The following is a 22073-nucleotide window of genomic DNA, read 5'->3' as shown; positions in this document are numbered from 1 at the left end:
TATGAGGCGATTGTTTCCAGGATCCGTTGAGGCACCACCTTTATGGAGAGGGACCACTGTTGCTGTACGCCACTCTTTGGGCACATATCCTGTAGTAAGGCTGAGATTGAGTAGTAGTTTTATGTTTGGGTGTAGCTCTTCTTGGAGTTCATGTAGGATGCAGCCTGGGACACTGTCTGGTCCCATTGATGCTGTGTTTTTTGCTTTGGAGAGGGCGGCTCTTACCTGAGCATCTGAGATGTCAGGGGGGCAGCACTCTGCTGGGATAGATATTTGCCCTTTTGGTGGGGAGGGGGGGGGAGTTTGCGCTGAACCTGTCAGCTAGGACGTTGGCAATGTCTGTGAGTTCAGTGTATTTTTTGTCATTTTGGACTAATTCTGAGCATAACTGGGAATTACCACCCAGGTTCCTAACATAACTAAAGAAAGCCTTGTGATTATCCTTAGTGTCCTGTGCAATTTTTCTCTCGAAGCTGGCCTTAGACAATTTTATGAGTGCCCATAGTTTTTTGCTAATACTGATCAGTGATGCCTTCCCTTTTTGGGATTTTGCTCTATCATTTAGCAGCTTCCTCCTTCTATTGTATAGTTTGTTTATGGCTGGGGTCCACCAGACAGGACGTCTGCCTTTGGAGGATTGGGTCTTGGTTTTATTTGGAATCGCATGATCCATGCATTCCTGAAGGTGTTCATAGAATGCATTTATAAAGGATTCTCTGGTCTGGGCCGTATTTTCCACAGGCCCGGGGACTTTGAAGGATTCCACCTCAGTTTTGAGGAGTGTGAAATTTGCTTTAGAGAAGTTTTTCACTGTGGTTTTCTGGGTAGGGGGTGGGGTTGGGATGTGAATATCCAGTGAGATTAGTTTATGGTCTGATCTTACAAGTGAGGGATACACTTCTGGTCTGGAGCATAGAGTCCCCATGTTGGTGATGATCAGGTCCAGTATGTTCAAAACCACACATGGTATAAAGAATGTACCTGAAGTGTAACATGAATGATTGGTTATAGAAGACCCTTGATTTAGTATGCTCAAATGATTCAGAGATATTATACAAATAGTCATACAATGTAGGGTAAACACAGCAGTCGATCCAGAATGGATCCAGAATAATAATGCTGTGACGATTGATACTGAATAAACAGTTATAAATGGGCTATAGTTATAATATAGCCAGTGGCATAGAAAATTAAATAGATATTGTACCTGCCACAAACCTTAAATACCTGACTATTGAGAAAACCATTAGAGGCATTAATGAACCCCTAATAATGGGTTCTTTATATCAAGTTCCCCATATACCTTATGCAAATTGAATACAAACATTTGACCAGCAAATTGTTAAACAGCGAAAATCAGATGAAATACACTGTCAATGAAAAACGAACATAGCTATGCATATGGCAGTTGCCCTTTCTGATCAAAAAATTGCTAACATGCTGTAAAAATAGTCAGAACAACAAGAATGTCTTCAATGACCCTCCGGTCTCATCAGAAATAAGACTGTTATAAGTTGGACCAGCTAGGCAGTCCGATATTTAAATATTCATTCCTGACCAAACAGTAACAAATGGACAAAAAGATTTTCAAAGGACACCAATACATAGACCTGTTGCCCTTAGCTTGTTGATATCTGTTCCCTATATACCCAATGCCAGAGTCATATGAACTTCAGCCAGCTGGACAAACACAAAATTCACATACTATTATGTATTACGCTGTTGAAACAAACAGACATTCCTATGCATAAAGTGGTTAGCCCCCTACATAAGTAATCACTGTATTGTTACAAAATGTGATCAAAAATAGCATTTAAAGAAACCAATATAGTGTCCAATGACCTTCCGGTCTGCTCAAAAATAGGACAGGTATAAAATAAACAATCATAAGATAGTCCGGTACTGTATACACAATCCCAACCAAAAAGTTAGATGAGTGCCAAAGAAAAACACATCTGACTCAGCCGTCTTGATGTAATCCTGTTGAACCTAATGGCCCCTTTATTGTTCATGTGGAAAAATTTGAATGATTCGAAAAAATGGCAACGACATTCATCCCCTTGTCATAAAGTGCTGTACAAAAGCGCTGAACACCCAATTGTCCAGAAAATGGCCATAAAATGTAAAAAACAAGTCCGTTCTAAAAAAAGACTGTTTGAGCAGTATGCTCAACAGCGACTGTTAGCCCAAACAAGCTGTAATCCAAATAAATGGGAATTGCTCCATATAAAGCCAAAACAGTACCTTTTTAGTTGATCAGATTGTTGAGTTTCAGCATATAAGGTGCCAGTGCTCCCGCAAGTTTGTTAGGCCGGCATGCCAAGCTGCTTCGAACCAAATGAAATAAAGTTGAATATTTACAACATATAGCCTTCAGAAATCCAAATGTTGTAAAGGGAAGTCCTCCAAAAGATTAGAATATAAACCAGATGGCTTGTGGAGCAAGAAAATGACCAAAAAATGGAGAAATGATATTTAGGACTGCAGAGACAATCATACAGCCAGTATCAGGTTCACAGGCCTCCAGCAGGATGTAGTAAGCAATGCAACACCCCAAATCAACCTCCTGCATGAGGACTATTGCACAGCTCCAATATCAAATAGGATCCAAAAAAACAAGTTGAGCCAGCAAACTGTGACCTGAAAAGAACATTTATAGGTTCATAGGTTCATAGGTTCATACTAGGCTATCTGCCCTAGGGCATTTATAAGCCTAGCCAGAATGTGTTTGGCTTTCGCCACCCATTTTAAATTTATTTTGCTATGTCCTTTTTCGAGGTTAGTATACTGTGCCTCTGTCTAACAGTGACACAGAAGTGATACCCAGGGTAAACCTACGATCTCCCATCCACTCATCAAGATTCCTCTTGAAGAGAGTCAATGAGGGACTCTGCCAAACCTGGACTGGGATTTTATTCCAGAGTGAAGGGAACCTCTGGGTTATGAATCTGTCCCTCCAGCATGTCCTATTTATTTCAGTGCTGAGGTTCAAGTCTCTCGAACACGTGGCTCGATGGGATTTGGATTTTCTGAGGTGCAGCATGTCCATTAATTCCAGGTTGGACATGGCTTTATACGTCGAGCACAGATCGCCTCTGAATAGGCGGTATGCCACTGAGTAGAGCTGGAGTTTCTTTAACCGGGCAGCATATGGCATCTGTTTGAGCCCTTTGATCCTCTTGGTGAGGTACTTTTGGGGTCTTTCCAGTTGCTGCAGGTGTCTGGTAAGGTACATCCCAAAAGGGGCATTGTACTCAATTATGGGCCTGATGAGGGATGAGTAAAGAGGCGCGATGACCTCCCTTGATCTAGATGTGAATCCCTTCATGATTAGGTGGGTTATATAAAATGTTTTTCTAACCACTTTGGCCACGTGGTTGTCAAATGAGAGATTGCTATCAACTTGGGTCCCCAGGTCACTAATTACTTCTTCTGTACTTAATGGATTACCACATATGTGGTAATTTGTGGGCACTTTGTTTTTGCCAAAGGGGATAACTATACACTTTTTGGCATTTACCTTGAGGCCATGGCTCTGGCACCAGTTGTCTGTTTCTATGAGGCCCTTTTGGAGGATGCTTGTGTCGGCTGGAGAGTCGATTATGGCGTGCAGTTTGCAGTCATCTGTGAATTTGGTCAGCCACAGTCCTTCCGTGTTGGCCTGTACCTCCGAGAAATATATACCGAACAAGAGAGGTCCCAGGACTGAGCCTTGTGGGACACCACTTGTAACTGGTTTGGAGTCTGACATGGCTCCAGCAATTCTAACCATGTGGGTTCTGTCCTTGAGCCAGTTTGCAATCCATCTAGTGACATAGGGGTTTATATTTAAGCTGGTGAGCTTATCTATAATGCCCGAGTGGGGTATTGTATCGAAGGCTTTTGCAAGGTCCAGGTAGGCTGTGTGGACCACCTTCCCCTCATCAATGGCCTTGGTGACTGTTTCAAAGAAATCAACCAGGTTTAAGAGGCAGGATCTGCCCTTAACAAAGCCGAACTGGGTAGAATCCAGTGTCTGTTGGTCCCCAATATCTTTATTTATGAGGTCCATGATGATCCTTTCCATAGCTTTGCAGACCAAGCTAGTCAGGCTTATGAGGCGATAGTTTCCAGGATCCGTTGAGGCACCACCTTTATGGAGAGGGACCACTGTTGCTGTACGCCACTCTTTGGGCACATATCCTGTAGTAAGGCTGAGACTGAGTAGTAGTTTTATATTTGGGTGTAGCTCTTCTTGGAGTTCATGTAGGACGCAGCCCGGGACACCGTCTGGTCCCATTGATGCTGTGTTTTTTGCTTTGGAGAGGGCGGCTCTTACCTGAGCATCTGAGATGTCAGGGGGGCAGCACTCTGCTGGGATAGATATTTGCCCTTTGGTGGGGAGGGGAGAAGTTTGCTGAACCTGTCAGCTAGGGCGTTGGCAATGTCTGTGAGTTCAGTGTATTTTTGTCATTTTGGACTAATTCTGAGCATAACTGGGAATTACCACCCAGGTTCCTAACATAACTAAAGAAAGCCTTGTGATTATCCTTAGTGTCCTGTGCAATTTTTCTCGAAGCTGGCCTTAGACAATTTTATGAGTGCCCATAGTTTTTGCTAATTCTGATCAGTGATGCCTTCCCTTTTTGGGATTTTGCTCTATCATTTAGCAGCTTCCTCCTTCTATTGTATAGTTTGTTTATGGCTGGGGTCCACCAGACAGGACGTCTGCCTTTGGAGGATTGAGTCTTGGTTTTATTTGGAATCGCATGATCCATGCATTCCTGAAGGTGTTCATAGAATGCATTTATAAAGGATTCTCCGGTCTGGGCCGTATTTTCCACAGGCCCGGGGGCTTTGAAGGATTCCACCTCAGTTTTGAGGAGTGTGAAATTTGCTTTAGAGAAGTTTTTCACTGTGGTTTTCTGTGTAGGGGGTGGGGTCGGGATGTGAATATCCAGTGAGATTAGTTTATGGTCTGATCTTACAAGTGAGGGATACACTTCTGGTCTGGAGCATAGAGTCCCCATGTTGGTGATGATCAGGTCCAGTATGTTTTCCCCTCTTGTGGGAGTGGTAACAAGTTGTTCCATAGCATTATTAATTTTAATAGCATAATTATAATAGCATAAAGACAAATAACCTGACCGGTTTCGGCTGATAAAAAAACACAGCCTTCATCAGTGTAAACCAGAAGAGTCAAATGCTACAGTTTAAATACATTCAAGTGCAACTCCATTGGTTCATTTTCAAAATTGCTCATTGAGGCCAGGTGGGAACAATCCACCTAGCTTTACAATCCATTTCTTTTCTTTAGAATCTAAAATAGAATGCCATCCAGTTTTGTTAGATTTGTTGCCCTTGACCATATCAATGATCATGAAAATACATTTTGCAGTTTTGTGTGCCAAACAGTGTTTATACAAAGCAATGTTAACTTTTTTGTTTTTAATGTTACTTACATGTTCAGAGATTCTGAGTCTGAGAGGACGAGATGTTTGTCCAATGTAAAAGGACGCGCAGGTGCATGTTGCCAAGGAGACTAACCAGTCGCTGCTGCAATTGGCAAAAAATTGGATGTCATAGACCATGGCACAATTTCTACTCGTAAATTGTTTGGACTTGGTAACTTTGTTACAATTGATACAGTGGCCACATGGGAAGCAGCCAATCAGAGGTTCACCAGTCAAGGTGGTTTGTTGTGAGTGTGTCCAGTGTCATGTGTATGTTTGTAATGGTTAAAGCAAGATGCCAAGTTCTTACCTTTGCGAAATGAAAACAGGCATCTGTCTGGTATTATGTTGGCTAGTTCTTGATCACATTGTAGTATGTTCCAGTGTCTATGTATGCTGTTGATTAATAAATCAGAGTTCCTGGCATAAGTGGTTACAAACCTAATAGGTTGAGGTTCCTCCCTGTTCCATGGTTTGTAGGTTAACAAATCCTCCCTGTGTAGTGTGTTGGCCCAGTTGTTGGCTTGCAGGACATGCCCCATATGATATCCCCTGAATTTGAATCTATTGCTCAGGTCCTGTCTGTGTTCTTGAAGAGAAGCTTCATGGGAACAAATCCGCCTCATACGTATAAATTGAGATTTCGGGATGTTTCTAGCGATGTGAGGAGGATGAAAGCTCGATGCATGGAGGACAGTGTTTGTTTCCATGAAGCTCCTTTCAAGGGGATCCTCTTCAACAGGGAGGAACTTCAACCTATTAGGTTTGTAACCACTTATGCCAGGAACTCTGATTTATTAATCAACAGCATACATAGACACTGGAACATACTACAATGTGATCAAGAACTAGACAACATAATACCAGACAGATGCCTGTTTTCATTTCGCAAAGGTAAGAACTTGGCATCTTGCTTTAGCCATTACAAACATACACATGACACTGGACACACTCACTTACAACAAACCACCTTGACTGGTGAACCTCTGATTGGCTGTTTCCCATGTGGCCACTGTATCAACTGTGAGAAAGTTACCAAGTCCAAACAATTTATGAGTAGAAATTGTGCCATGGTCTATGACATCCAATTTTTTGCCATTTGCAGCAGTGACTGGTTAGTCTATTTGGCAACATGCACCTGCAGGTCCTTTTACATTGGACAAACATCTCGTACTCTCAGGCTCAGAATCTCTGAACATGTATGTAACATTAAAAACAAAAAAGTTAACAATGCTTTGTATAAACACTGTTTGGTACACAAAACTGCAAAATTTACTTTCATAATCATTGATATGGTCAAGGGCAACAAATCTAACAAAACTGGATGACATTCTATTTTAGATTCTAAAGAAAAGAAATGGATTGTAAAGCTAGGTGGATTGTTCCCACCTGGCCTCAATGAGCAATTTTGAAAATGAACCAATGGAGTTGCACTTGAATGTATTTAAACTGTAGCATTTGACTCTTCTGGTTTACACTGATGAAGGCTGTGTTTTTTTACCAGCCGAAACCGGTCTGGTTATTTGTCTTTATGCTATTATAATTAATAAATGTTCTTTCAGGTCACAGTTTGCTGGCTCAACTTGTTTTTTTGGATCCTATTTGATATTGGAGCCATGCAATAGTCCTCGTGCAGGAGGTTGATTTTGGGTGTTGCATTGCTTACTACATCCTGTTGGGGGCCTGTGAACCTGATGCTGGCTGTATGATTGTCACTGCAGTCCTAAATAACGTTTCTCCATTTTTTGGCCATTTTCTTGCTCCACAAGCCATCTGGTTTACATTCTAATCTTTTGGAGGACTTCCCTTTACAACATTTGGATTTTTGAAGGATATATGTTGTAAATATTCAACTTTATTTCATTTGGTTCGAAGAAGCTTGGCGTGCCAGCCTAACAAACTTGCAGGAGCATTGGCACCTTATATGCTGAAACTCAACAATCTGATCATCTAAAAAGGTACTGTTTTGGCTTTATATGGAACAATTCCCATTTATTTGGATTACAACTTGTTTGGGCTGACAGTCGCTGTTGAGCATACTGCTCAAACGGTCTTTTTTTAGAACGGACTTGTTTTGCACATTTTTTGGCCATTTTCTGGACAATTGGGTGCTTGGCACTTTTGTACAGCACTTTATGACAAGGGGATGGATGTCGTTGCCATTTTTTCAAATCATTCAAATTTTTCCACATGAACAATAAATGGGCCATTAGGTTCAACAGGATTACATCAAGACGGCCGAGTCAGATGTGTTTTTCTTTGGCACTCATCTAACTTTTTGGTTGGGAGTGTGTATACAATACCGGACTATCTTATGATTGTTTATTTTATACCAGTCTGATTTTTGAGCAGACCAGAAGGTCGTTGGACACTATATTGGTTTCTTTAAATGCTATTTTTTATCACATTTTGTAACAATACAGTGATTACTTATGTAGGGGGCTAACCACTTTATGCATAGGAATGTCTGTTTATTTTAACAGCGTAATGCATAATAGTATGTGAATTTTGTATTTGACCAGCTGGCTGATGTTCATATGACTCTGGCATCAGGTATATAGGGAACAGATATCAACAAGCTAAGGGCAACAGGTCTATGTATTGGTGTCCTTTGAAAATCTTTTTGTCCATTTTCTTACTGTTTGTTCAGGAATGAATATTTAAATATCGGACTGCCTAGCTGGTCCAACTTATAGCAGTCTTATTTCTGATGAGACCGGAGGGTCATTGAAGACATTCTTGTTGTTCTGACTGTTTTTACAGCAATTTTTTTATTGGAAAGGGCAACTGCCATATGCATAGCTATGTTCGTTTTTTATTGACAGTATATTTCATTTGATTTTCGCTGTTTAACAATTTGTTGGTCAAATGTTTGTATTCAATTTGCATAAGGTACATGGGGAACTTGATATAAAGAACCCATTATTAGGGGTTCATTAATGCCACTAATGGTTTTCTCAATAGTCAGGTATTTAAGGTTTGTGGCAGGTACATAATCTATTTAATTTTCTATGCCATTGGCTATATTATAACTATAGCCAATTTATAACTGTTTATTCAGTATCAGTCATCACAGCATTATTATTCTGGATCCATTCTGGATCAACTGCTGTGTTTACCCTACATTGTATGACTATTTGTATAATATCTCTGAATCTTTTGAGCATACAAAATCAAGGGTCTTCTATAACCAATTATTCATGTTACACTTCAGGTACATTCTTTATACCATGTGTGGTTTTGAACACAACCTTAGCCTGAGTATATATCATTGAGCCTGGTGCCAGTTGCCCTATGAGTTCCTGTTTTTTTCAATAATTTTTTGGATTTGGGATATTTCCCATTCAATCATTGGTTGGCACCTTGGTCTTCTTTGATTTTTATACTGGTCTTGTGCTACATTGTTGCTCCTAGGTTATGATAACATATTAATAATTATATTGTTGTTAGCTGATTTCCTTAATATTTCTCAATAATAACAACGTTATTCTCTCATCTTGACCCAGAGTTTTGTCCTTTGACGTTTTTCAGTCTTTATTTAATATGAATAGATCCAATATTTGTTTTGTGCCCAGGCATTAGCTTTCTATATTTGGTGAAGGGACGTAGCAATTCTGAAACTGGCCAGTATTTGGTCCTGGCTCACTTTGGCTATTATTGTCCCTTCAACCCATGATTGGTCATGGTGCTATGATACTGATGTAGCAATCCCAATTATTTGGGCTAATGCTATTATTGTCAAATATCTATATGGACATAAAAATATATTGTCAATATTTTTTATGAGTAGTTGATTTTTTGTTTTTCTGAGTTTAATATTGAACAATATTATAATTATTGCTATCAGCAATTTCTGATAAAACACCAACATGGATTTATTCAGTTTTGTCTCGGGTCTATCAGCAGACAGAGATGATCTTGGAGCATTTGGGCTGGGTCCCACTATAAACAATGGTAACATTAGTGACCCCTTGGGGCCTGAGTCCACTTGTGGTTTAGCCTTTGATAAGCTGCATAAGCATCTTAGATCTTTAAGATCTAATGTATGGCACTTTAAGCTTTTCAAGGCCTATATGGCCAAAGGTATTACACCAAGAGGGCTCAGAATCAGAATACAACCACATGTGGGCGAGGCTGACGAGGAGTTAAATAGTCAATGGGCAGCTATACAATAACAGGCCACAATGTCTTTTGTTGAGGCCTTGGCCAAGTACCATGATAGAGTAATTGACCGTGAGATCAATATATTTACCGAATTGTGCAATGAAGTACAACAATTTGAGGGTGACAGTTTTTTCACCAAACATTTGAACAAGGCGGCAAATGATCTTAGTAACCTTGAGGAGCAACTCAAGATCAGAAAAATTAAAAAATGTCAGCGTGATCAACTAGATTACCAGGGTTGATTTTGGGTGTTTCATCCTTATTAGGTCAGGCTGGGGAATTCATGAGTTGTGTGAAGCTGAATAGATTAATATTTGAAGAAGTGAAGCTGTAGATGAGATGTAGCCAGTTGATATTTACATCACCTAGGAGGAACATTTTATTTTTAATATTATTAGGAGAAACCCATGCAAGGATATCTTCTAATAAGGATATGTTGTTGCCAGGGGGGAATGTAAAGAACTATGATGCACAGATTTTTACAGTTATTAATTTTTAGGAGAGAAATCAGAATTTTGGCATTAGAAAACTGAAGAACAGGATAAGTATAAGATATTTTATTATAGGTGTTGGAGAAAATTAGTGCTACACTGCCTCCTTTTTTGCAGGGCCTGTTGGATCTTATAGTTTGAAAGCCTGGGGGAAGAAGTTCTGAATCCTTAATGGAAAGTTTTAACCAGGTTTCAGTAGTGGGATAATGTCTGGTTGAATATGAGAAATCCAAGTGTAAAAGAAATTTTGCTGCGAATGATTTGGAGATTGAGGATTACCATGTATAATGATTTGTGAGAATTATTGTTGAGTGCAGGTATAGTAGGATTATTAGAATTGGGACCTAGATTAGGGTGTATGTCACCACATAAAGGCACAGCAGTAAAATTAACGTAATGACCTTTGTTTAGTGGGAGACTTGTTGTGGTATCCTTGAGAGTAGGTGATGTATTTTTTATTCAGGTGAAATGGAGATTATTTATGATAGGGGTAATTTTCACTTTGTAAAGGAAGAGGGGCTCTATTTGGCAGAGGATAGGAGATATGTCTGTATAGCTTTCATAATGGGTGGGTAAATAGGTGGTGGCAGTTGAAAATTGAGTGAGCAAGGAGATAGGATTTAGAACAGTTATATGTATTAGAGAAAAGAAAAGTATGAAAGTGAGAATGAGTGTGCTCAGTGAAAACATGGTTGTGATTGGAGGAGTGGGAGTTTGGCAGCTTAGTAATACTAGAGTGAATGTAGTTGACTTTTAATGGAAGGTTATATAGAATAACAAGATATTGAAAGAGGTGTGTGGTGAGGGGTGTTGAGAGAAGAGAAGTTGAAGCTAGGGAGTAAATATTTTACTATTAAGTGAGTACTATTAAGTGAGTGCAATTAGTGATATATATGAAGGTAGATAATTAATATAGTAGGTAGGTAAAGCAGAAGGTATATGCAAGCTAGAAGGAGGAAGGCAGAGAGGTTGTGACTGGATAGTGGAATAAGGGGTGGAGTATTGGAACTATAAGTTTAGGTGGAGTAGGGGTGGTTGGAATTTGGGGGTAGGGAAGGGAAAGTGAGTGAGCCCGAGCAAAGCTAAGGTGAATGGAGTGGGTAGACCCAACCACCAATAAGCCTAAGAAGAAAAACTATCAATGAATAAGAGCTCAGAACAAGTCAGTGCTAAAGTAGGTATTTTCTGTACCAAGATCAGCTAAGTTCAAATTAAGGGTTTTTTGCTATACAGATGAAGCAGACAGAGTCTTATTTCATTATGCAAGTGCTTATCTGAAAGGTAGCTGCTGTATAGAAGAAGAAAGGGTGCTGTGAAGAGGAAAGCTATTAGTAATTGTAAGACAAAAACAGCCTGGGGAGCTGTCCCTAGCATGTGTGCTCTCCACTTATTCCAAATGAAATCTGTGAATTAAGAATTTATTTAATGTGCAAGAACATATATTATTATCAGTAATTCACTTTTCTCAACAGCAGGGCATGTTTTCTGGAGGAATATACATAGCAATTATGCAAATGTTTTTAGGATTACATTTTAATATAGAGATTAGTATTTCAGCTGGGGAGAAGGTGGGTGTTGGCTTTGAAAGGGGAATTAAAGTATATCTGCTAGGGAAGAGTATTACTACTCTCCCTCCTCAATTGTGTGGCTGATTGGCTATTAGGCATGAGTAGCCCGGGGAGAAATGCTGTGTCTTTTACATATGATTTCAACCAGGTTTCTGTAGCTACTATAATATCGAGGTTGTTTTGTGAAATCAATGCCTGGAGTTCAGGTATCTTGATTCTAAGGCTTTGGAGATTCATGGTTGATAGCATGACAGATTTGCTAGGTTTGCTGAGGCTATGGGGGGCTGTCCTGGGGTGGGTTGTATATCACCTCACTGGGATATAATGCTTTGGCAAATTATGTAGGTTATACTTATCAGTTTTTCCCTAAGAATGGTATAGTTTCTGCTGGTGGTGTGGTAATGGGGGTGTCTTTGGAGAGGTAGAATTTTGACTTTGGATAGTACAGAGGTATTAGCTGTGAATAAGCTAAGGTGGGTGTCCGAGTAACTTGATAAATGTGGTTTATGTGTGGTGGTTGTACAGATGAGTGAAAGAGATATGTTGTGAGTCTGGAGAGTTGTGATTACTGTTAGAAGACAGAGTGTAAGTGAGAGAAGTGAGAACATAGTGATAGTAGTGATGAGCATGATGGTTGTTGAATGCAGTGTGATAGAATGAATATGAGCAGGATAGCTAGAGTTTTGGGGATGGAGCATTATATGGCTCTATTTAGAATGGGTGGGGAGGTAAAGTAGTTAGGCGGTATGGTATGACTTGGGGAACAATTAAGGGGTTATGGAATAGGTGGAAGAGAGGTGTGGGAGGGGACAGGTTAGGTATAAGTTTAACGTTAAGTGGAGTGGTGGGGATGTCGGCAGGGTTGAGTGGGTCTACCCCCACAGGGGCAAGAGCTGAGAAACTATCAGTTTAAGGTGAGTAATAAGCTTAAGATATCACTATCTAACAAAAGATTAATCTGAGTAGCTCTGGAATGCTTTAAATAATTATCACTTTAAACACACAAACAGGGTTGTGGGGCAGTTATAGAGAGGGCTGTGATTAGTATAGACAGAATGCTGAAAGTATAAAGCAGAAATTTACTAATTTAAACAGTGAATGCTTAGGATTGGAAGACTGTGTGTGTGTGTGTGTGTGTGTGTGTGTGTGTGTGTGTGTGTGTGTGTGTGTGTGTGTGTGTGTGTGTGTGTGTGTGTGTGTGTGTGTGTGTGTGTGTGTAAGGCTAATTCAAGGTATTATGGCGCCATCTAGTGACATTTGGCTGGAATAACAGGGAGGAGAGAACCCTTCCTTGTGCACAACTAGCACACTTTTTAACGCTGAGCCTTAGAACTTTACAAAAACTAAGTTGTAATTCACCTATTACAACAGAAAAGCTGTGGGGTGTCAGGTTCTTCCTTCCTGGAGTTTCATTTAGATAAAAGATAGCCAGCTTCAGTGGACAAAAACAGACTTTGTTTTTTTGCAGTTTAGTCCCAGGTGGGGGATGGGAACCACGTAATTAAGAAAAATAAAGTTAAATAAGGCAGAATTAGTGCAAAAGTTACAGGAATGTGAAGTGGAGAGCATGCAAGGGATACAGATAATGAGGAGAATTGGTTATATTGCAAAAATTGTTAAAACAGCTCTTTAAAACCACAGACTAAGAGCATTAACATTTAGCCCCTAAGTCAACTGATAACAGCTGTATGATTCAGAGTGAATACACACATGACATATTGCACAATGCAAAGGAAGTATGGCTGTTCTAAGACAATAATTCTACAGCTATGTTATCCAATATGAACTGACAGCAAAATGCACTGCACTCACTTTGCCTTCTATAAAAGCAATTGTAATTTCCAGTCTCTAAGTCTTCTAAGAGCAGTAGTATGCTATAGGGAAGTCAGGAAAGATGCAGCCAGAACATGAATATGGTTTTCAAACAGATAACAGGATGCTTGGCAGATATACAACAATAAAGCTCTACCTTCAAAATGCAAGATAGAAATAACAAGCAGTTTGTCAGTAATTCACAGTTCACTGTTCTCAATAGCAGGGCATGATCTGCTGATGAGAATATTGGTGATTCACTTAGTGTCAGGGCTCAGAAAGGGGACATGTGCTTTGGCTGACTAGGAGAATTATTATCAGTAATTCTCTGTCCCCAGTATCAGGGCATGATCTGGTGGTGAGGATATGGGCGAATTACTCAGCGTCAGGGCTCAGAAAGGGAACACATGCACTTGAGCTTGCTATGAGAATTATTATCAATAATTAATTGTTCCGAATAGCCGGGCGTGATCAGGTGGCGAGGATATAGGTGAATCAGTCAGCATCTGAGCTCAGAAAGGGAACATATGCTTGAGCTGGCTATGAGAATTATTATCAGTAATTCACAGTTCCCAATAGCAGGACATGATCTGGTGATGACGATATGAGTTAATCACTCAGTGTTGGGACTCAGAAAGGGAACACATGCACTTGAGCTGGCTATGAGAATTATTATCAGTAATTCTCTGTTCCCAATAGCCGGGCATGAGCCGGTGGTGAGGATGTGGGTGAATCACTCAGCATCGAGGCTCAGAAAGGAAACACACATGCTTGAGCTGGCTACGAGACTGGTACTCACAGTGCGGGGAGGACACAGTAGGAGGAAAAAGACTGACTGGCACATCAGAAATTGTACTTGTTTTCAGTTAGCAAGTTAAGGCTTGAGATAAAATTGCATTTGTTAAAGGATGTAAAATGTCACACTTGTTTATAGATGCATTGTTTACAGATATTTGCTCTTTCTCAGATGATGTTGGTGAGGGAGTGATCGCTAAGGGAGTCAAAGAGACAGCCGCTAGCTATGATGTTATCTGGAGAGTTTGTGAGCATGCAAACAAGGATTGTATGGGAGTGGGAAGGTTTATTAAGTGTTGTAGGAGACTGTATAAGTCAGGAGATGCCACAGGGGGTTTATGGTATTGTTGGGTAAGTCATTACTGAAGTTTAACCAATCTATATTTACATCACCAAGGATGATTGTTTCTTGTTTTAGAGATGTATTAGCCCAGGGAAGATTTCTTCGATAGTTCAGATGGTTGAACTTGAGTGATGAGACTAGTAATTCTGCTGTTCTAAATGCTCTTTATCAGTTAAGAGACTTGAACAAGCAATCCACACCAAGGTACTATATGTACCAGAGGTATAGTAAGTCTTGGTAGGTACATAGACAAATATGTAAGCACAAACATATGCAAGAACCATATGAATAATTATCAGTTTGATGTTGCCAGTCAGTGTTGAATGTGCCTTTGACAAGGTAATTTGTATGATAGAAGGATAAGACATAGTGAATACCAAGGACCTCAAATCCATTTAAATTTATTTAGTTTGTTTACTGGGTAGTACACAGACCATTTGCAGGCACAGCCTAGGCAAATGTATACTTTATTAAAGCAACACCTCTCTCCCTCTGAAGATGGGGCAAACCTTAATGTGAAGTGAATTTTAAGTTATCTTTTTTTTTTGCCTTTTCCTCCCATACTTCCTTCTTACTTACTGGCCCAGCTCTTGCACCCTATTCTTGCTGGGTCAACCAACTACTAAATGCCCCCTGGACTTATTCCAGTAATCGCTGGGGCTGGTCATGGATGACAGGCAATGGGGCTAGGCATGTTTGAGCTTATGTCTGGGGGAGGTCTTACTTTGTCCTACCCTGTTATTCCCCTTCCCTTTCTAGGATCTGAGGCATAATGGCCCATCTCTGTGGCATCTCAGCCAAGTTGTACTGCCCTCCACTGATCACAACTCCTCTGACAACATCCCTAGCCTCTACCAGGGATCGACAGCTGGAGATGCCAACATACTACCATCTCGCCCAGGATGGGCATGCCCATCCCTACTTGCCACTGTGTCAGTCACCTAAGACTAATTGAACCTGGGTCAGCTTGATTATTGTCAGGGCTTTGTCCCCCTAAGTCACTAGAGCAGCATTTTTAAGTTATCTTTGTTGAGTAAACTGACTCTTATGATACCCTTATAATGAGGAGCTCCCTAACGACATTGCTTCATTGTGCATGGGGATCTCATTGTTGTTGAGAATGTGTGGTTTAAACTAGTGTTATACTTATAAAGTAGCATTCATTCATTTATGTAACAGATCAAGTTTGTTACCAAACATCAGACAGTTGATAAAATAATCTTAATGTCAGATCTTACAGCTCAGGCCTCTTCTACAGATTTGCAGAAGTGGGTAATAGGAATGTCTAGGCATTGGTGTAGGTGAATGTCCTCAGCAGCAGCAGCACAGGATGGATAGTTAAGTTATGTGATGTTGTCTTGATATTGGCAGATACCAAATCAGCTTGTATTTCTCTTGATGTACATGGCAGTTGCCATTGTAGAACACTAAAACAACAGATTAAACAGCCTAAGCAATATTACTATTTGAAACAGCAGGGATAGAAGGACAATGTAAGAATTTCACTAGCACTCTGTGGACGTATAGTGGGGTGAGAGTAAGGATAGATTACTAATGCAGTATGAGGTTGTTAAGATGTGATATCAGTAAGGTGGTAGATGGTGCTGCCTAAGAGTTAGGAGAAGATGCAAGAGGTACAGTGGAGTTGGCCAACTACTGTAGGTCAGCTATGCTAGTTATTATAAAGATGTGGATTTGCGTTTTTGGGACTGGGTGCTGTCCTTTGTTGAGGAGGCGCTCATATGTGCATCTCATACCATGTATGGCCTGATGGGGATGGAAGTTTTGATAGCAGGCCCCTTATATGGCCCATGTACTGTGAAACCCTCAAATTTAGTTACTGTCCTTAACAGTAGAAAATGAATAAGGATGTGTTCCTTATTTTCAAAACTAAATAGTATATGGAACACAAACCCCCTCCCCTCCATCCACTTTTCTATTTTGATATAGTGGAAGCAGTTACCAGAAAGGCTCATCCAGACTCTGCTACACTTTGCTGTGAAGGAAAGGTTAGTTTGCTGTTATTTTTTTGTATTTCTGTATTGCCTTTCTATATTTTGAATACTGTAGTTTGTTTTCTTTACCTTGTGTTTTGCTTGCATTCTGTTTTAACAGCATATTAAAACTTCAAAAGAGACCACAGCTCTCTCTGTTCTGAGTCAGGCAGAATTTTTCCCGCCCTCCCACCTATTTAAGTTGTCTTGTTAAATACCACTGTCTTTCTAGTTGCCCGCTTCTTATGTTAATCTGACCATATATCTCATTTCTCTCTACTTTCACTGGCTTATGTGAGGTATTACAAAACCAGGGCCATCACAAATCACTGGCATATTTGAAATCACCTTCAATTATTTAAATTTATTGGCCATCCTACAGTATTTCATAGTACCAAAATACAAAAGTAACCACCCCTTTCAGTCCATCTTGCTGTTTTAAAATAGTAACTCTCCACTAAACCTTAACTTTTAAACAGGTAAAACTCAAGTTACCTACTTTCATATCTAACTTCTCTGGTGCACACTGCAGGTGCATTCTTTTCAATCTTACCTTTAAGCATCCCTGTTACTAGCACTTTCTCTAATACCTAAAGATCATCTCTACTTGACTCCAAGTAGACTTTTCTCTATCTGTTAAACCTAGCACTTGCTCCTACAGTACTTATTACCTTGATACGGCACTCTTATAGATAGCACCCCAAAAGGCAAACCCCCATTTCTCGGTCACCCACGTCCCCGAATCTCTTTTAAAGTTTTTTGTCTAGTCCTTCTAGCATGTCGAGGATCAGTTGCTAGTGTCCTCTCCTGCTCAGCTGGTGAACCTGGGAATATTGAGGCAATGTTACAATTGCCTCATGTACACTGAACAACCCTCTCCTCCTCCCACAAAACACAAATACATGGAGAGATGCAACTATACGGCCAAACTGGAGGCTGAGCTCTCTCAACATAGGACTGGCAAGACCAGTCAGGAGGAGAAGGTTACCACACACACTATAGACCCAGTCTCACATAGTACCATCACAACCTCAGATCATACACATAAACACACAAAGACATACTCGGCGGCTCTGATCAAAATCTACCAAAACAGCAGAGGCCACCAAAGCAGACACCCAAACAACCACCACCTCAGAACACAACACCTGCAACACATAGACCTCACAGTCAGGTGTCAAACAGTCACAGCCCTTAAGGCCAAACACAATGCCAGACACACTAGTCATTGGTAACTCCATAGTCAGACACACTTTCGTCTCGCTCACTAGACTGAGTAAGGAGAAGGTCACAGTAAGCTGCCTGTCAGGCGCTAGAATCCGCCACATAGCAAGCACTCAGGTCTCTCAACAGCAGGTACAAATACGACTCAGTCATTGTCCACGCTGGTGTAAGCGACCTGAGGCGTACCTCCTTGGACTACATGAAAGAGACATTGAGGAGCTCTCTGATTATGTGGCCAGGCAGGTATGACCCTGACCTTGGGCAGTATCCTACATTCACCAAGAATGATGCCACACTACAGAGATAAGATGATCAGCTTTAACAATTGACTTAACCTCTGGTGTGATTCAAAGGGGATCAATGTCTGTCTGCCTGGGATGACATGCTGGACAAGCCACGCTGCCATGAGGACGGCTTGCACCTGTCACCCTGGGATTCGGATATTGGCAAGGCTCTTGCCACCCCATAGTGCCTTTTTTAGGCAAGGCTCAAATTCTAAACCTACCACCCTAGAACACAAAAAGGAAAAAAACTAAGGGTAATGCTGCTCAATGCCAGAAGTCTAAATCTCAAAATGCACGCCTCGACGCCCTTCTCAGTATGGAGAACATTGATGTCTGTGCAGTGACAGAAACCTGGTTCAAGGCTCCTGAGAGCACCCCAGCACTATCAGGTTTTACCTCTTATCATGCATTCCGGCCCCAAAATCCGGACAATACCAAGAAAGGAGGGTATCCATATTCATCAAGGACACCCACACCTCAAGACTGGTGGCAACGCACGATGCTTGGAGACCATCCAGGTGCAATTAACCATAGGCAAGACTGCTCTGCAAATTGTAGCATGTTACAGGCCACCCTCACAAACTCAGGAACCTCACATGGCCTTCCTGAAAACACTAGAGGATAAATGTATCACCAAACACCATCATACTAGGTGACTTCAATTACCCTAATATAGACTGGGAACACTACTCAAGCCCAAACACCTAGCCCAAAAGTTCCTGGAATTCATAAACTCAAATGCCATGGAACAACTAGTCACCATCCCACAAGAGGAGAAAACATACTTGATCTCATCATCACGAACATGGGAGCACAATGTTCAACACGAAGTATACCCCTCACTGGTGAGATCAGATCACAAATTAATCTCGCTGTGGGTCCTCATCCCACCCCACCTGAAATAAAAAGACCACAGTAAGAACTTCTCGGCCGACTTCACACTTCTAAAGACTAGTGTGGTCTCCTTTAAGGCCCCCGAGGGCGGAAAACAGTACTCAAGCCGCTGAATCACTTACAAATGCCTTCTACCAGCACCTGCAGGACTGCATGGATAAGGCAATCCCAAGCAAAACAAGACTCTTTGTACCAAAGGCAAGCGTCCAGTCTGGTGGACCCCAGCCATAAACAAACTCTACAACAAAAGGAGGAAGCTACTACAAGATAGAGCAAAATCCTTAAAGGTAAGACACCCTTGATCACTATAAGTAAAAACTAAGAGCTCTCATAAAATCATCCAAAGCAAATTTTGAGAGAAAAATAGCTAAAGACTCAAAAGACAATCATAAGGCCTTCTTTAGCTATGTTAGAAACCTGGGAGAAACTCCCAGATATGCTCAGAACTAGTTCAAAATGATGTGAAGATTACTGATCCTACAGACATTGCCAACATACTGGCTGACAGGTTCAGTGCAAACTTCTCCCCCTCCCCAAAGGAGAGATATCTATACCAAGCGATGGCAGCCCCGCAAACATCTCGAACACCCAAGTGAGAACTGCTCTCTCCAAAGCAAAAACACAGCATCCATGGGACCTGATGGTGTCCCCGGCTGTGTGCTCCTGAACTCAATGAGGAATTAAACCCACAGCTAGGACAGCTGTTTAATCATAGTCTTACCTCTGGATACGTACCCAGGAGTGGCGCACTGCAACTGTGGTCCCACTTCACAAAGGCGGTGCCTCCACCGACCCTGGAAAGTCTCGGCCCATTGGCTTGACAAGCCTTATCTGCAAAGCCATGGAGAGGATCATAATGGACCTCATAAATAAAGACATAGGGAATTTGCAGACTTTGGATCCATCCCAGTTTGGCTTTGTCAAAGGCAGATCATGCCTTCTAAACTTGGTTGACTTTTTCGAAACAGTCACCAAAGCCATTGATGAGGGAAAGGCAGTCCATACAGCCTACCTCGATCTGGCGAAGGCCTTGATACAATACCCACTCGGGTATCATTGAAAACTCATCAGCTTAAATGTTAACCCATACATCACAAGATGGGTTGCAAACTGGCTGAGTGACAGAACCCACAGGGTCAGAGTTGCTGGCGCCATGTCAGACTCAAAGCCTGTCACAAGTGGTGTACCACAGGGCTCAGTCCTGGGCCCACTCTTGTTTGGCATCTACTTTTCAGTACAAGCAAACACAGGAGGTTATGGCTGACAAAGTTTGCAGATGACTGCAAACTGGCCATAGTAGAAAACACATCTGTACAGATATCCTTCAGAAGGGTCTCACAGAAGCGGATAACTGGTGCCAGAGCCATGGCCTAAAGTTAAATGCCAAAAATGCATAGTCATACCCTTGGGAAAAACAAGGTTACCTAGCTACCAAATAGGTGGCAATCCACTGAGCACAGAAGAAGTTATCAGGGACCTGGGGACCCAGGTTGATAGTAGTCTGTCATTCGACACCCATGTAGCTAAAGTAGTTAGAAGACCTTCTACATTGCCCACCTTATCATGAAGGGATTCTCATCTAGATCAAGGGAGGTCATAGTCTCCCTATACTCATCACTCATCAGACCAATGATTGAGTACAATGCCCCATTCGGAATGTATCTGACCCGACACTTGCAGCAGCTGGAGAGGCCACAAAGTTCCTCACCAAAAGGATAAAGGGTCTCAAACATCTGTCCTATGCTGCCCGACTGGAAAGAACTCCAGCTCTATTCAGTCACATACCGCTTGCTCAGAGGTGAACTTTGCCTAACATACAAGGCCATGTCAAACCCAGATTTGATGAATATGCTTCACCTCAAAAATCTAGATCCGTCAGAGCCACAAGAGGCGGAGACTTAAACCTCGACACGGCTATTAATAGGACGTGCTGGAGGGATAGATTCATCACCCAAAGACTCCCTATGCTGTGGAACAAAATCCCGGTACATGTGAGGCAGAGCACCTCGCTGGCCTTGTTCAAGAGAAATCTTGACCAATGGATGGGAGATCGCAGATATACCCCAGGGATTACCTCAGTGTCACTGCTCGACAGAGGCACAGCAAAATAATGGGTATAGTTCCCCATACTAAAGGGGTGGCGTAAGCCACAAAACTATGGGCTAGGCTTGTAAATGCCCTCGGGCAGATAGCCTAGTATGAACCTATGAACCTATGAACCTAAAATACACTTGTCTCAGTCTTCTGTTGCACACCATAAGGTAAGGGTTATGTTATATGTAGAGATATAGATGAATAGGCTAAGGGAAAAAAGGAAGCTAAGTACATAAGGCTAAAAGCTACTTTAAATGTTGCACATTGGCGTAGTTCTAAAGGTAATCTGTAACTATCTATTTCTTGGAAACATTATGAAGGGATATGCTATGAGAACCCAATGCAAAGATCCCTGACAGGAAAGTGTGTAAGCCAAAGTCAAAGTCATAAAGACACAAACCCACTGAAAAACTGAGCAACATGACTTAAATATCCTTTTCTTTTTTTTTGGCAATTTTCCCATATTATTTTCCTATTTTCTTGATCTTAAAATAACTGAAGTTTCAAATAGTTGAAAAAAAATCATCAAAGATTAAGCTCAACAAAGCATCTTAAAAAAAAACAACAAAAAAAAAACATTTCTTAGCAGGGATCAAGCCCCATGAACACACATACACAGACCCTCCTAACCAACCTACTTATGTACTACCTCTATGGAAAATAGAATAAGAGACCACACATACTGCCAGTGTGTAAATACAAACAGCACTAGCAGTTCTCTATGGGAAATACCCATTGACAAATCCAAAACTAGTGATTGAAATGAAAAAATTTCAACATCATACACTTTTTACATGAGTATAACATGACAGAATTAAAAGACTTGTAATCTGTAGCAAAGGTAGCCATCATTGTCCATGGGCACATGTCCTTTTTTTATACTTTTACATAAATGCTTTCCTAAAATGTCTTTATCTATTGTACATATCAAGATCAGCATACAGATTTTGCACTGGTTTTAAATTGTGACCATGAAAA

The sequence above is a fragment of the Protopterus annectens genome, chromosome 1.part1 (genome assembly GCF_019279795.1).
Source record: "Protopterus annectens isolate FY-2018-M chromosome 1.part1, PAN1.0, whole genome shotgun sequence".
Taxonomy (NCBI): Eukaryota; Metazoa; Chordata; order Ceratodontiformes; family Protopteridae; genus Protopterus; species Protopterus annectens.
Note: the sequence above shows the minus strand (reverse complement) of the source record.